The 16,016-nt window shown below is 45.9% G+C and overlaps 1 protein-coding gene across 1 annotated transcript in view; it reads left to right on the top strand.

Annotated features, from left to right (window-relative positions):
- Window positions 1-16,016, top strand: part of PAX1 (paired box 1) — a 51,907-nt gene that overhangs the window by 3,997 nt on the left and 31,894 nt on the right. The window lies entirely within an intron of this gene.

Here is a 16,016-nt window from a genome sequence, read left to right as displayed (position 1 = left end):
ACTCCGGCTCCCTTTTTTGTTTTTTTTGTAGTCTCTTGTACTCAGTACAAATAGGGTGTGACCACCTTTTCATTGAGCTGGGCATTTCATCTAGTGCTTCCCATGGCTGTGTGTCCAGTTGAGACCCAGCCACTCTCTGCCCTTAATTAGACTAAGGCCTGTTTTGACAAATGGTAAGGTTTTAATATTATAGAGTGTAGGTACTGTCCCAATTGCGTACACCTTGTCGCGATGGGATGGCTTTACGCTTTTTTGATCAAAACAGTGTTTACTAAGTACCCTATATTTATTTGTATGTGTGACGCCCTGACCTATCAGGTCATCACAGGACATTGTGCAATCTGCCCTTCTGCATGGTGTCCATCTCCTCCTTGGTTACGGGTCCCTGGCCTTTGGTGTTGTTAAGAACGAGCCAGTCAAAAATCCTAGAAACACTCTGCACCACACCCACCAGACACACCAATGGGTAACCTGAAGGGAATAGGGGCGCCCACTTGGGGGGTTGGTTAGGGAGGGTCAGGAGTGTCAGGAGTAATCAGTCGAGTGGTGACTCTCGTGAGGAGAGGTCACAAGTAGTTGGAGGAGGTTAGGAGCTGGGCTCCCCAGTTAATAGGTGGCAGATATTGGTCTGGGCCTGGTAGGAACTGGAACCCCGGTCGCAGGGATCAAGTCAGGGGGCACGGAACTGCCGAGCAGGGCAGCCGGCGGCCTTGAGCTATCTCCGGGCAGGGACCAGGGCATGGCGGGGTACGTGGACCCTAGGCCGGGAAGTAGCTTCAAGCGTCTTGGTAATTTACCCGACGAGGGAGAAGACTTCATGATTCATCCTCCACCCGCTCCAAAATCAGGGTACCAGCGCAACGAGGGGGACAGAACTTTCCCAATACATAGTCGAGAAAATCCCAAGCGTGAACCCTGGGAGCGAGCTCACTCCGTTAGCCATATGGGTGAGCGGGACCCGACTAGTTTCACACTACAGGGACCAACCAATAAAGACAGTGCCAAGGAAAAGGTCACAGGCTAAGAAGCAACACCATCGGGTATGGGATCCCAGCGTGCTCCCTTCCGGCTATAGAGGTGCTAAGAATTCCGTTTTACAAGTTGTCGGTGTCAGCATTATTGGACTGAGTGAGTACGCAGTGACCCTTTCCTCCACAATGGAGCTCCCCTATCACCATCATCAAGCCCCGGGGCACTCTCCCCCTACCCACAGAGGGGTTAGACACCTAGCTGCCATACCATCGCCATTGGGCGCTCTCCACAGCAGCGGTGGTATTACAACTTACCACACACCATGGGTGGAGTCACAAACTCTAACAACAATACCCCTTGTAAATATCCCCCTTTTATTTCAGGTGCCTGCGCGGCCCCTCATGGGTCTGGAGATCCCTCGAGCCACCGTGGATCCGGATCCGAGCAGCAGCCCAGCTGCTGGCGCTGGGGCGGTCATATGCATTATGCTTTTATTTAGTTACAGCAGGTTATATATCCATATTATTTTTATCTTGGGTTTTCTTTGTCTTATGGCCAGTGTGAACATGAGCATACAAGTTGCATGTACACCAAATCATAGTTCGGCTCACTTTTTTGTTTTTTGTAGTCTCTTGTACTCAGTACAAATAGGATGTGACCACCTTTTCATTGAGCTGGGGATTTCATCTAGTGCTTCCCATGGCTGTGTGTCCAGTTGGGACCCAGCCACTCTCTGCCCTTAATTAGACTGAGGCCTCTTTTGACCCATGGTAAGGTTTTAATATTATAGAGTGTAGGTACTGTCCTAATTGAGTACACCTTGTCGCGGTGGGATGGCTTTACGCTTTTTTTATCAAAACAGTGTTTACTAAGTACCCTATGTTTATTTGTATGCATTATGCTTTTATTTAGTTACAGCAGGGTATACGTCCATATTATTTTTATCCTGGGTTTTCTTTGTCTTATGGCCAGTGTGAACATGAGTTTACAAGTTGCATGTACACAAACTCATAATCCGACTCACTTTTTAGTTGTTTTATAGATAAATTGGCACAGGGTTCCCCCGTTTTATGATGCCCAGCACAGATAAAATATACGACTACAGGCTGGAGCCCCCACCTTGGCTGTGTATCAAAATAAAGGGAACCACATGCAACTTTTTTTTTTTTTTTTAATATTTAAATAAATAATTTAAAAAAATGGTGTGCAGTCCCCCTGAATTTTGATACCCAGCCATGATAAAGCCTGACAGCAGGGAGCTAAATTCTCAGACTGGGGAGACCCTTGCTTATTAGGCCCCCCCCAACCTAAAAATAGTAGCTTGCAGCCGCCCAAGATTGCTGCAACCATTAGATGTGGCAATCCCAAAACTTTACCCGGCTCCTCCCGATTGCCATGGTGCGGGGGGGGGTTAATCACAGCCCACAGCTGCCACTAACCTCTAGATTAGTAATGGGAAGTTCCTATGAGTATCCCCCCATTACTAATCTGTAAGTGGAAAGAAATAAACACAAACACCAAAAAAATCCTTTACTTGAAATAAAATTAAAAAAAAAATCTCCCACTTTCACTAAATTATTGACCTCAAAAACACCCAGGTCCGACATAATCCACACAAGGGTCCACGATGATTCCAACGCTGCTACATCTGAAGTGACAAAGAGCAGCCATAGAACATGATCGCCCGCTGTAACTTAAGGCAGAGACTGAGCTGCAGTGAGTGGACATCAATCAGGTTATTTACAGTCACAGCTGGAGGTTCCCATGGCCCGCCACCTGTGATCACAGGTAACCTGACCTGAATTCACAGACCTGCATCTCCTGGCAGAGAACCACAGGTTTTTTGCAAGGAGGTGCAGATTTGGTGCTGAAATTTCAACAGCATATTCCTGCACCCAATCTATACCTACTGGCAAAAAAAAATGCATCACTACCACATCATACCGCATGTGGTTTTGATGGGGTTTTTTGCCAGGAAGTATAGATTGGATGCAATCTGGTGCAGACATTTCAGCACTAAATTTATATTTCCTGGCAGAAAACTGCACAAAACCTGCTCAAAACAATTTTTTTGCATTTTGGGGCCAAGAAATGCTAATTTGGTGATGGAATTTTTATGCCATATTCATGCACCAAATCTATACATCCTGGTAAAAGAAAACACACCAAAACCGCATAAGGTATGATGCGGTAATAATGCAATTTTTTTTCTTGCCAGGAGGTGTAGATTGGATGCAGGAATATGGTGTAAAAATGTCAGCACCAAATCTGCATCTCTTGGCAAAAAAAACCCAAGAGATACAGGTCTGAGGTAAGGTCAACTTAGGCCAGCTTACCTGTAATCACAGGTGGAGGATCGTGTCAACCTCCAACTGTTACTGCAAATAACCTGAGTGACATCACCGCTCATCATGCAGCTCATTCTCTGACTGAAGCGCACAGCAGGTAGCCACATTCTATGGCCACGCGCTGTGCCTTCAGATGTAGCAGAGCTTGAATTCTCATGGGACATCGTGTGGATTACGTCGAACCTGGGTGCTTTGGGGTTAATTAATTCATGAAAGATGGTGTTTTTTTGTATTTTATTTCAAATAAGAGATTTTTGGGGTGTTTGTATTTATTTCTTTTTTCTTACAGATTATTAATTGGGGGTGTCTCATAGACGCCTCCCATTACTAATCTAGGGCAGCAGTGGGCTGTTATTAATCCATTATTACCCTGATTGCAACCACACCAGGGCTATCGGGATGAGCCGGGTAAAGTTCCGGGATTGGAACATCCAATGGATGCAGCTATCCTGGGCGGCTGCAGGCTGCTATTTTTAGGATGGTGGGGCCCAGCCTGATAATACCAGTCCCCAGAGTATAAAAATTTGGGAGGACCGCACGCCATTTTTTAAAATTATTTATTTCAATAATAAAAAAATAAAAGCTGCATCCAGTTCCACTTCTTTTGATAGGCAAAAAAAACGCAGAGCTGGGGGCTGTACCCTGCATACGTATGATTTATCTGTGATGGGTATCATAACATGGGGGGACCCTACACCAATTTATTTATTTTATACCACGATATAGACCAGCAGACAGGGTTTGTGATTGGTTGCAGTCAGACGCTGTCCCACATGTTGTGGGGGAGCCAACTATATCTGCTCCCCTTCTATATTTGTTGGCTTGATCCTTCCTTCTATGCCAGCTATAGTTTATATTAGCTGGCCTGATGAGGTGTTGTGATCCAGACTATCTGGTGAGTGTAATACTTGTTGAGTGTGGTTGTGACGTTAATCCTTGTTGCCTTTTGTTGCTACCTTCCTGCTCTTGTTTTTCTCCTGAGTGTGTATTCCTGTGAATGTGCAGAGTATTTGAGTTTTGGTTCCCCTTGTCTGTGTTTATCTGTGTTTCCATCTCACTCCTGCCCCTTCCTTCGATGGTGGGAGGGAAAAATTAGATTAGTTCTGTTCAGGAGCATAGCCAAGCATGAGACTCAGGCATCTCCATCATCAGGAGTAACCCTGAGGTTAGGGATAGCCTAGGGTCCCCTAGCATGAGGGAAAGCATAGGAGCCCTTGTGACAAGTGTATAACTTGCAGTAATGCTGTTATTTGTTAAATTCTTTAGGCCACATTCTCACATTTGCGTGATATGTCCATGTGCTCCCTGACTTTTTTTTATCAAGGACACAAGGACTCATAGAGTTTCATAGATCCATTCACATGTGTGGGAAAATTACAGAGCCAAGAATGAGATCTGCAAGACCCAGAGCATGTGCTATTTTGATTTCCTTATGAGGAATAAGACATACTCAATGGGTCTGTGCGCTGTCAGAGAAAAAAATCAGGCATCACACTGACACTTCACATGGATATAAGAATATAACCTTATTATGTATAGCACTGTCCATTAGTATTTAGTGCACTCACTATCTAAATTGCCATCCTTGTGTACACAGTTTCCTCTTGTATGACACTGTCCCTTATTAGTATCCTCTCTAGTTATGTATGCTGCTGTCTCTTATTATATAGCATCCTCTCTTGTTATGTATAGGAACATTTTCTACATAGCGTATCCTTGTTATTTTGTTATTCACAGCACCCTTTCTTTATTATATAATCCACTCTTGTTAGATATAAAATAACCAAAAGACCAGTCCATCAGCTTCTCCATTAGTGAAAAAGTTACTGAAAAAGCTTTACCATGTTCCATCAGCAGTCATCATTTTATATCTAACAAAGGAGAATGTTAAGAAATAAAGACAGAGTGCTAAAAATAACAAAAATAACAAGATTATCTGATAAGTAAGGGAAGTGTTGTACATAACGATAGAGCACTATCTATATATATAATTGCCTTATTCTGTCTGTCTGTCTGTCTGTCTGTCTGTCATGCTCCAAAATTGTGTCCTTACGGTGACATTGTGTCCTTACGGTGACACAAAGCTGATTGGCCGCTGGGCTCGCCATGGCCCCGCCCCCCCACACGGATTGGCCGCTCGCCCAGGCTGCGCCCCCACACGGATTGGCCAGCCGCTCGCCCAGGCTCCGCCCCCCACAGATTGGCCTCTCGCCCCGGCACCCTGCAGGCATTGGCAACTCGGCCACGCCACGCCCCACCCCCCTCACGCAATGCACGCTAGCTCTGGCCCCGCCCCCCCCGCGCATTCCCCGAACTGACACGGGAGCCACGACTCCCAGGTGAGTACTGTACTCCCCCCCCTCCCCCCCAACGGGAGCCCACATCAGCGTACGCCGCCAACCCAGCCGACACTGACCCTCGCATTGCTGGCCTTGCCGCCGTATGCTGGTGTGGGCTCCCATGCGAGCGGGGTACGGGATACGTTGGTAACCATGCTAGCATAGTTACCAGCTGGTAACCATGCTAGCATAGTTACCAGCACATCAAGGTCCTGCAGCGGCGGAAGATCCACACGCACACACATAACAGCACACACACACACATACACACACATCAGATCACACTCACTCTCACAAACACCTCACACACACCTCACACACATCGCATCCACACACTCACAGCATCCGGCGATATAGCTTGCTTCTCGGCCTCGATACTGTGCTGTTGTGACCTTCCAGGACCTGCCGGAGGATCACATGGCCAGAAGCATGTGGTATCTGCGGATGTTGTGAGTATGAGCGCGTATGTGCAATATCATCAATGTGTGTGTGCGTGAGTGTATGCGATCGGGTGTGTGTGAGTGTATGCGATCGGGTGTGTGTGAGTGTGTGTGAGTGTATGCGATCGGATCTGTGAGTGTCGGCAGAGGAGCATGGCGTGCTGGAGGAGGCTGGGAGGAGAGAGGCTGATCCTGGGGAAGGCTGGGATGGGGAGGCTGATGCTGGGGACAGAGAGGCTGATGCTGGGATGAGAGAGGCTGATGCTGGGATGAGAGAGGCTGATGCTGGGGACAGAGAGGCTGATGCTGGGGACAGAGAGGCTGATGCTGGGGACAGAGAGGCTGATGCTGGGGAAAGAGAGGCTGATGCTGGGAGGAGAGAGGCTGATGCTGGGGACAGAGAGGCTGATGCTGGGGACAGAGAGGCTGATGCTGGGGACAGAGAGGCTGATGCTGGGATGAGAGAGGCTGATCCTGGGGAAGGCTGGGATGGAGAGGCTGATGCTGGGGACAGAGAGGCTGATGCTGGGGACAGAGAGGCTGATGCTGGGATGAGAGAGGCTGATGCTGGGGACAGAGAGGCTGATGCTGGGATGAGAGAGGCTGATGCTGGGGACAGAGAGGCTGATGCTGGGATGAGAGAGGCTGATGCTGGGGACAGAGAGGCTGATGCTGGGGACAGAGAGGCTGATGCTGGGGACAGAGAGGCTGATGCTGGGGACAGAGAGGCTGATGCTGCGGGGAGAGAGGCTGATGCTGGGGACAGAGAGGCTGATGCTGGGATGAGAGAGGCTGATGCTGGGGACAGAGAGGCTGATGCTGCGGGCAGAGAGGCTGATGCTGGGAGGAGAGAGGCTGATGCTGCGGGCAGAGAGGCTGATGCTGCGGGTAGAGAGGCTGATGCTGGCGCAGCATGGCGGATGGAGCACGTTTGGGAGTGCGCAGCATGGCGGATGGAGCACGTTTGGGAGTGCGCAGTATGGCGGATGGAGCACGTTTGGGAGTGGGCAGCATGGCGGATGGAGCACGTTTGGGAGTGCGCAGCATGGCGGATGGAGCACGTTTGGGAGTGCGCAGCATGGCGGATGGAGCACGTTTGGGAGTGCGCAGCATGGCGGATGGAGCACGTTTGGGAGTGCGCAGCATGGCGGATGGAGCACGTTTGGGAGTGCGCAGCATGGCGGATGGAGCACGTTTGGGAGTGCGCAGCATGGCGGATGGAGCACGTTTGGGAGTGCGCAGCATGGCGGATGGAGCACGTTTGGGAGTGCGCAGGAAGGGAGATGGAGCACGATGGGGGGTGTGCAGCATAGGGGATGGAGCACGTTTGGGAGTGCGCAGCATGGCGGATGGAGCACGTTTGGGAGTGCGCAGCATGGGGGATGCAGCATGATGGGGAGTGCGGAGTATGGCGGATGGAGCACGTTTGGGAGTGCGCAGCATGGCGGATGGACCACGTTTAGGAGTGCGCAGCATGGCGGATGGAGCACGTTTGGGAGTGCGCAGCATGGGAGATGGAGCACGATGGGGGTGCGCAGCATAGGGGATGGAGCACGATGGGGAGTGCGCTGCATGGGGGATGGAGCACGATGGGGAGTGCGGAGTATGGCGGATGGAGCACGTTTGAGAGTGCGCAGCATGGCGGATGGAGCACGTTTGGGAGTGCGCAGCATGGCGGATGGAGCACGTTTGGGAGTGTGCAGTATGGGGGATGGAGCATTATGGGGAGTGCGCAGCATGGCGGATGGAGCACGTTTGGGAGTGCGCAGCATGGGGGATGGAGCACGATGGGGAGTGCGCTGCATGGCGGATGGAGCACGTTTGGGAGTGCGCAGGATGGGAGATGGAGCACGATGGGGGGTGCGCAGCATAGGGGATGGAGCACGATGGGGAGTGCGCTGCATGGGGGATGGAGCACGATGGGGAGTGCACTGCATGGGGGATGGAGCACGATGGGAAGTGCACACCTCCCCCCAACACACACACACACACACAACACACCACACACACACACTGGGAACCACAAACAATTGCCCTACACAGACACCCACACACAGACAACGCTGCACACACAAATATACGCACATACCGCACAACACCCACATTGCACAAAACATACCTCCCCCCAAAACACACCACACACACAAACCGCGCAACACACACACAACGCTACAGACACACAGCGCTCCACAAACAACGCAACACACAAACAACACCGCTCTCACCCCCCATCACACCCAGACAACACCCAGAACATGTACAGCGCCCTACACAAACACTTGGTAACTACACACAACAACATCTATATATATATATATATATATATATATATATAACAAAAATCATACATGAACTACACAATACGTAAATTCTAGAATACCCGATGCGTAGAATCGGGCCACCTTCTAGTGTAATATATGTATCTGTAGCTATCTCACCATAAAAGGAGGGGGACCCAGGTATAATTTCTTGCACAGGGGCAACAAGCTGTCAGTGTCCGCCCCTGGGAAAGACAAAACCAAACTGGAAATGTTTGGTCATAATTTCTTGCCATATTTAGAAAAAAGCAAAACCAACTTGTCAGCACAAACACCTCATACCAACTGCCAAGTCTGGTAGTAGACAGGAGATTGTTTGGGTTTGTTTTGCAGCCACAGAACCTGAAAACTCATTTAAATGACCATGAATAATAATAGAGTCAAGTGTAAGGCCATGTGTCCAAATGCTAAAGCTTGGGCAAAACTGGATCTTCTGACAGGACACTGATCCTAGCAGCACAGTGGCAAATCTACATCAGAATGGCTAAAAAAAAATAAAAAATAGAATTAAGGTGTACAGTGACCCTGTCAAAGTCATGACCTCCTGTCAACTGACATGCAACAGCAGGAAATTATGATAACTGTGCATAAACGAATCTCCACAAACCTCAATGGGCTTAAACAACTTTGATTGCGCAAAAGTAAGCAAAAGTAAGCCAAAATTCCACAAGAATAAGGGGAGAGACTGCTCAAGTCATGCAGAAAATGATTACTTTAAGTTATTGTTGCTACTGGTGGCTCCACAAGTTACAGTATATACTCATGAAGGGTACTTAACTTTTGAGATGCTATTTCTGGATATTCTACTTTTTGTTAAATATATAATGACACTGTGTAATTTGTTCATTAAAAGAGGCTTTCTACTATTAATGTGACCTTCATTCTTTTAACCTAATGCTGGGTTCACACATAGCGACGCAGCAGCGATCACGACGGGCGACCTGACCTTATCAGGATCGCTGCTGCGTCGTTCCATGGTCGCTGGTGAGCTGTCAAACAGGCAGATCTCACCAGCAACCAGTGACCAGCCCGCAGCCAGCAGCGACGGGTGGAAGCGGTGCTGCGCTTGGTAACTAAGGTAAATATCGGATAACCAAGGACTTGGTTACCCGATATTTACATTGGTTACCAGCGCACACCGCTTAGCGCTGGCTCCCTGCATGCCAGAGTACACATCGGGTTAATAATTAGCAAACCCTTGCTTATTTACCCAATGTGTACTCTGTCGTGCAGGGAGCAGGGAGCCGGCAGCACAGGCAGCGTGAGAGCGGCGGACGCTGGTAACGAAGGTAAATATCGGGTAACCAAGGAAAGGGCTTCCCTTGGTTACCCGATGTTTACCTTGGTTACAGCTTACCACAAGCTGCCAGAAGCTGGCTCCCTGCTCCCTGCTCGCTTCAGTTCGTCGCTCTCTCGCTGTCACACACAGCGATGTGTACTTTACAGCGGGAGAGCAACGAGCAAAAAATTAAGCAGGACATGGGAAAATGGGAAACCACTGGGGAAATCAGACATGGAAAAAGACTTAGGCATCTTAGTCAAAAAGAATCTAAATTGGAGTGCCCAGTGTCAGGCAGCAGCCACCAAAGCAAATAGGGTGATGGGATGCATTAGAAGAGGTCTGGGGGCACGAGATGAAAACATCATTCTCCCTCTGTACAAATCACTCGTCAGACCACACTTGGAGTATTGTGTGCAATTTTGGGCACCGGTGCTCAAGAAAGACATTACTGAACTTGAAAGGGTTCAGAGGCGGGCTACTAAAATAATAAATGGAGTGGGTGCATTACAATACACGGAAAGGTTATCAAAATAAGGTCTATTTACTCTAGAAAAAAGAAAACTTAGGGGAGACCTAATAAATATGTACAAATATATCAGAGGGCCATATAGAGATCTCTTCCATGATCTGTTTGTACCAAGGACTATGACAAGAACAAGGGGGCATTATCTTCGATTGGAGGAAAGAAAATTCCTATATCAGCATAGAAGAGGGTTCTTCACGGTAAGAGCAGTGAGGCTCTGGAACTCTCTTCCTGAGGAAGTGATGATGGCCAACTCACTGAATGAATTTAAGAGAGGAATGGATGCTTTTCTTGATAGCAAAAGTATAGAAGGTTATAAATAGCATAATCTTACAGGTAGATAGAAGAGTGACCTAGATTATTAGAGGAATGGGTGGACTGCAACACCAAAAGAGGTTATTAAACTTGGGGTTATTTAGTTTGGAAAAACAAAGGCTTAGGGGGGATCTAATCACAATGTATAAACATATGAGGGGACAGTACAGATACCTTTCCAAAGATCTCTTTACACCTAGGCCTGCGACAGGAACACGGGAGCATCCGCTACATCTCGAGGAAAGAAGGTTTAATCGTAACCACAGACGAGTATTCTTTACTGTACGAGCAGTGAGACTATGGAGCTCTCTGCCGCATGGTGTTGTAATGAGTGATTCACTACTAACATTTAAGCAGAGCCTGGATGCCTTTCTTGAAAAATATAATATTACCAGTTATGTATATTAGATTTTATGACAGGGTGTTGATCCAGGGAACTAGTCTGATTGCCGTATGTGGAGTCAGGAAGGAATTTTTTTCCCCATTGGAACTTGTTTGCCACATTGGGGGGTTTTTAGCCTTCCTCTGGATCAACATGTTAGGCTACAGGTTGAACTAGATGGACTTAGAGTCTCCCTTCAACCTTAAAAACTATGAAACTATGAAACTATGACATTCAGCAACGAGCAGCGACCTCACAGCAGGGGCCAGCTCGTTGCTGGATGTCACACACAGCGATAGCGTTGGGACGTCGCTGCTACATCACAGAAAATGGTGTGCCGTCGCTGTGTGTGACACCACCTTAACTCTCCTTATATAACACTTTCCTAATATACTTCTATTATCTACTCTGCTCCTGTAAGCTTATCTCTTATCTCTGAGGTTTGTAAATACCTTAATTAATGTTGTAGCTTTGATGCTTCCAGCTGCAAACCAGATTCGGACAAACGGAGCTGGCATGTCACTGGTGGTGGTGGGTCTGCCTCTCTGTGAGTGATAGCAGTCTGGGCAAACATGCCCAGATCACACTTCACTCTCCTCTCAGCACCAACCAGTGATATACCCTGCTCTGCTTGTCAGATTCCGGTCTGCAGCTGGAAGGATCAAAGTTAGGGGTACTTCTCACATAGCGAGATCGCTGCTGAGTCACAGGTTTTGTGACGTACCAGTGACCTCATCAGTGATCTCGCTGTGTGTTACACTAAGCAGCGACCTGGCCCCTGCTGTGAAATCGCTGATCATTACACACTGTTCTGGTTCATTTCTTGCTCGATGGTCTCCCGCTGTGCAGCACACATCGGCGTGTTTGACGGCGGGAGACCAACGAGCACCTACTCTGTGTAAGCAGCGTACACTGGTAACCAGGATAAATATCGGGTAACTAAGCAAAGCGCTTTGCTTAGTAACCTGATGTGTACCCTAGCAACATATGCAGGGAGCCAGCGCTGGCAGCCTGTAAGCGGTGTACGCTGGTAACCAGGGTGAATATCGGGTAACCAAGCAAAGCGCTTTGCTTAGTTATCCGATATTTACCCTGGTTACCAAGCGCAGCATCGTTACACGAGTCGCTGGTGGCTTGTGGCTGGTGGCTGGTCGCTGGTGAGATCTGCCTGATTGACAGCTCACCAGCAACCCTGTAGTGACGTACCAGCGATCCTGACCAGGTCGTATCGTGGTTGGAATCGCTGGTATGTCGTTTAATGAGACGGTACCCTTACAACAACAATAAAGATATTTACAAACCTCTTAGAGAGAAACTTACAGGAGCAGAAAAGATGGCAGTATACGAGGAAAGTGTTAGTTAGGAAGAGTTATGATAAAAGAAAGAAGTTAAGGGTTAGGTTTATTTACCTAGTATTAAGATCATCTAAAGAAGCAGCATCAGCAGAAACAGCAGCAGAAGCAGCAGCAGAAGCAGAAGCAGCGGCAGAAGCAGAAGCAGAAGCAGCAGCAGCACAATGACTCACTGGTTTTGCTATTGCTTTGCAGCACTGGGGTCCTAGGTTCAAATCCAACCAAAAACATCTGCAATAAGTTAGTATTTTCTTCCCATGTTTGCATTGGTTTGTTCTGCGTTCCCCAGTTTCCTCTCACACTCCAAAGACATAAGATAGGGAATTTAGATTGTGAATCCTAATGGGGACAGTAATGATGATGTATGTAAAGCGCTGTGGAATATGATGGCGCTATATAAACAATGCTAAATATGTAAATAAATTGTATCCTGATAAGTAAAACCATAGAATCCAACGAGGATGTACTTAGTTTTTCTCATGACAGATTACATTAAGAAACTAGAATAGCTGGAATAGATAATCAATTATGTTTTAAATAGTAGCAGAAAATCTTGTCATTGTATATATACTACTCAAATAAATAAAGGGAACACTTAAACAACAGAATGGTATTTTAGTCTTCCCTTTATTGTTTTGAGCAGTATATACAGTCATATGAAAAAGTTTGGGCACCCCTATTAATGTTAACCTTTTTTCTTTATAACAAATTAGGTTTTTGCAACAGCTATTTCTGTTTCATATATCTAATAACTGATGGACTGAGTAATATTTCTGGATTGAAATGAGGTTTATTGTACTAACAGAAAATGTGCAATCCGCATTTAAACAAAATTTGACCGGTGCAAAAGTATGGGCACCCTTATCAATTTCTTGATTTGAACACTCCTAACTACTTTTTACTGACTTACTAAAGCACTAAATTGGATTTGTATGCTCATTGAGCTTTGAACGTCATAGGAAGGTGTATCCAATCATGAGAAAAGGTATTTAAGGTGGCCACTTGCAAGTTGTTCTCCTATCTGAATCTCCTATGAAGAGTGGCATCATGGGCTCCTCAAAACAACTCTCAAATGATCTGAAAACAAAGATTATTCAACATAGTTGTTCAGGGGAAGGATACAAAAAGTTGTCTCAGAGATTGAAACTGTCAGTTTCCACTGTGAAGAACATAGTAAGGAAATGGAAGAACACAGGTACAGTTCTTGTTAAGCCCAGAAGTGGCAGGCCAAGAAAAATATCAGAAAGGCAGAGAAGAAGAATGGTGAGAACAGTCAAGGACAATCCACAGACCACCTCCAAAGACCTGCAGCTTCATCTTGCTGTAGATGGTGTCAATGTGCATCGGTCAACAATACAGCGCACGTTGCACAAGGAGAAGCTGTATGGGAGAGTGATGCGAAAGAAGCCGTTTCTGCAAGCACGCCACAAACAGAGTCGCCTGAGGTATGCAAAAGCACATTTGGACAAGCCAGATACATTTTGGAAGAAGGTCCTGTGGACTGATGAAACAAAGATTGAGTTGTTTGGTCATACAAAAAGGCGTTATGCATGGAGGCAAACAAACTCGGCCTTCCAAGAAAAGCACTTGCTACCCACAGTAAAATTTGGTGGAGGTTCCATCATGCTTTGGGGCTGTATGGCCAATGCTGGTATTGGGAATCTTGTTAAAGTTGAGGGTCACATGGATTCAACTCAGTATCAGCAGATTCTTGACAATAATGTGCAAGAATCAGTGACGAAGTTGAAGTTACGCAGGGGATGGATATTTCAGCAAGACAATGATCCAAAACACTGCTCCAAATCTACTCAGGCATTCATGCAGGGGAACAATTACAATATTCTGAAATGGCCATCCTAGTCCCCAGACCTGAATATCATTGAAAATCTGTGGATGATTTGAAGCGTGCTGTCCATGCTCGGCAACCATCAAACTTAACTGAACTAGAATTGTTTTGTAAGCAGGAATGGTCAAATATACCTTCATCCAGGATCCAGGAACTCATTAAAAGCTACAGGAAGCGACTAGAGGCTGTTATTTTTGCAAAAGGAGGATCTACAAAATATTAATGTCACTTTTATGTTGAGGTGCCTATACTTTTGCACCGGTCAAATTTTGTTTAAATGCGGATTGCACATTTTCTGTTAGTACAATAAACCTCATTTCAATCCAGAAATATTACTCAGTCCATCAGTTATTAGATATATGAAACTGAAATAGCTGTTGCAAAAACCGAAATTGTTATAAAGAAAAAAGGTTAAAATTAATAGGGGTGCCCAAACTTTTTCATATGACTGTATATTGGTATCCTGAATTAAATCTGATGCATGTCATCTAAATTTGAATTAAATAAAATTCCCCAAATGCATCCCCCCTAATTATACTACTGTCATAATATGAAATAAAATTAATAACAGATCAATTTTCTTGAAGTACGATTAATCCATTCTAAAGCCAATAGAAACAAGTAGGTTGAACAGCAGCATTGACATTATACTTTTATACATAATATAACATTTAACGATTGACTCTTACCTAGGATATAGAGAGATGTCCTTCTGGATAACTTTACACTCTTTCATAAAAATGAAGTCCTACATTGTTATAGGTGCTATGTGTGTTGAGAAGTAGATTTATTAACTACCCCTATTGAACTAGAACAAACTATAAAATAATACATTCATCATGTGTCACCTTGTGACCCCAGGTGCAGAAATATATAAGGCACTGAAAGAAAGCTCGAGCCCTTGCATTCAATTAAAGCCAAGCCTGTCCGTGGACTTGATGGAGTTTTGCAGCATCTGAAGGAAAAGTGTTTTTCTTATTTCCCTACAACTCATGTGCTTGTGAAATGTGACTTTCATCCACTTGTGTGTGAATGGGCCTCCTAACTGTCCTTTATCTACAAGACATCTTCTTCATTACAGCTGGTTACACTTAAGTGAGCGCTGATAACCTGTGTTACCGAGACAGGACACATATGATTTATTTGCCGCCTGCATCTTTACTCGAAACACAATAAGGGCTCATTCTGTATAGATTTCAATAACAACGTGTTCTTGGTAATGAACTAGAGTCTTATGACAGGTAGATGAAATGTAATCTATGTCAAATAGGGAGGTCTTCCCATTGTACCAGTCAATAGTCAGTGTCCTTTTGTTTTTTATTTTATTTTAATTTAAAATTTAATTTATTTTATTTTTATTTTAATTTATTTTAATATTCTACTATGTATTTTTGTGTATTTATTTATTTAATTAATTACCTTCATATATAGCATTTTGTATACAGAAGATAATGATAAATACTGTTGCTATTAGTTGCATTAGTAGAAGGGACTTTTAACTATATACAACAGTAATATCATTACAACGTAAGCTTTGGAAGAAAGTTTTTTTAGATGTAGCAGAGTTAAGTTTATTTTATTTAATGAATTGTGATATCAGGATGTGTGGTGAGCCGGTATTAAATAAGGTTGCAAGTGGACTAATAAGGCTGGGGCCACACGGGGACTACTGCGATCCCCTTGCATGAGACTCGGCTCGTGCTGGCAGTACAGCAGAGCCGAGTCTCATGCTTGTGTCCTTGCAACTGAGGTCCGTTCGTGCGAGCAGACCTCAGCTGCAGGGGGCGGGCCGGCACTCAGGAGGGGAGGGAGGGATTTCTCTCCCTCTCGCCTGTGTAGCCGGCTATAGACATTCTCGCTCTGCACGCACGGTACACCGGTGTACTGCGAGTGCAGTGC

This window comes from Anomaloglossus baeobatrachus, chromosome 3, assembly GCF_048569485.1.
Source record: "Anomaloglossus baeobatrachus isolate aAnoBae1 chromosome 3, aAnoBae1.hap1, whole genome shotgun sequence".
Lineage (NCBI taxonomy): Eukaryota > Metazoa > Chordata > Amphibia > Anura > Aromobatidae > Anomaloglossus > Anomaloglossus baeobatrachus.
The sequence above is the reverse complement of the archived record's forward strand: the minus strand, read 5'-3'. Positions and strand labels throughout refer to the sequence as shown.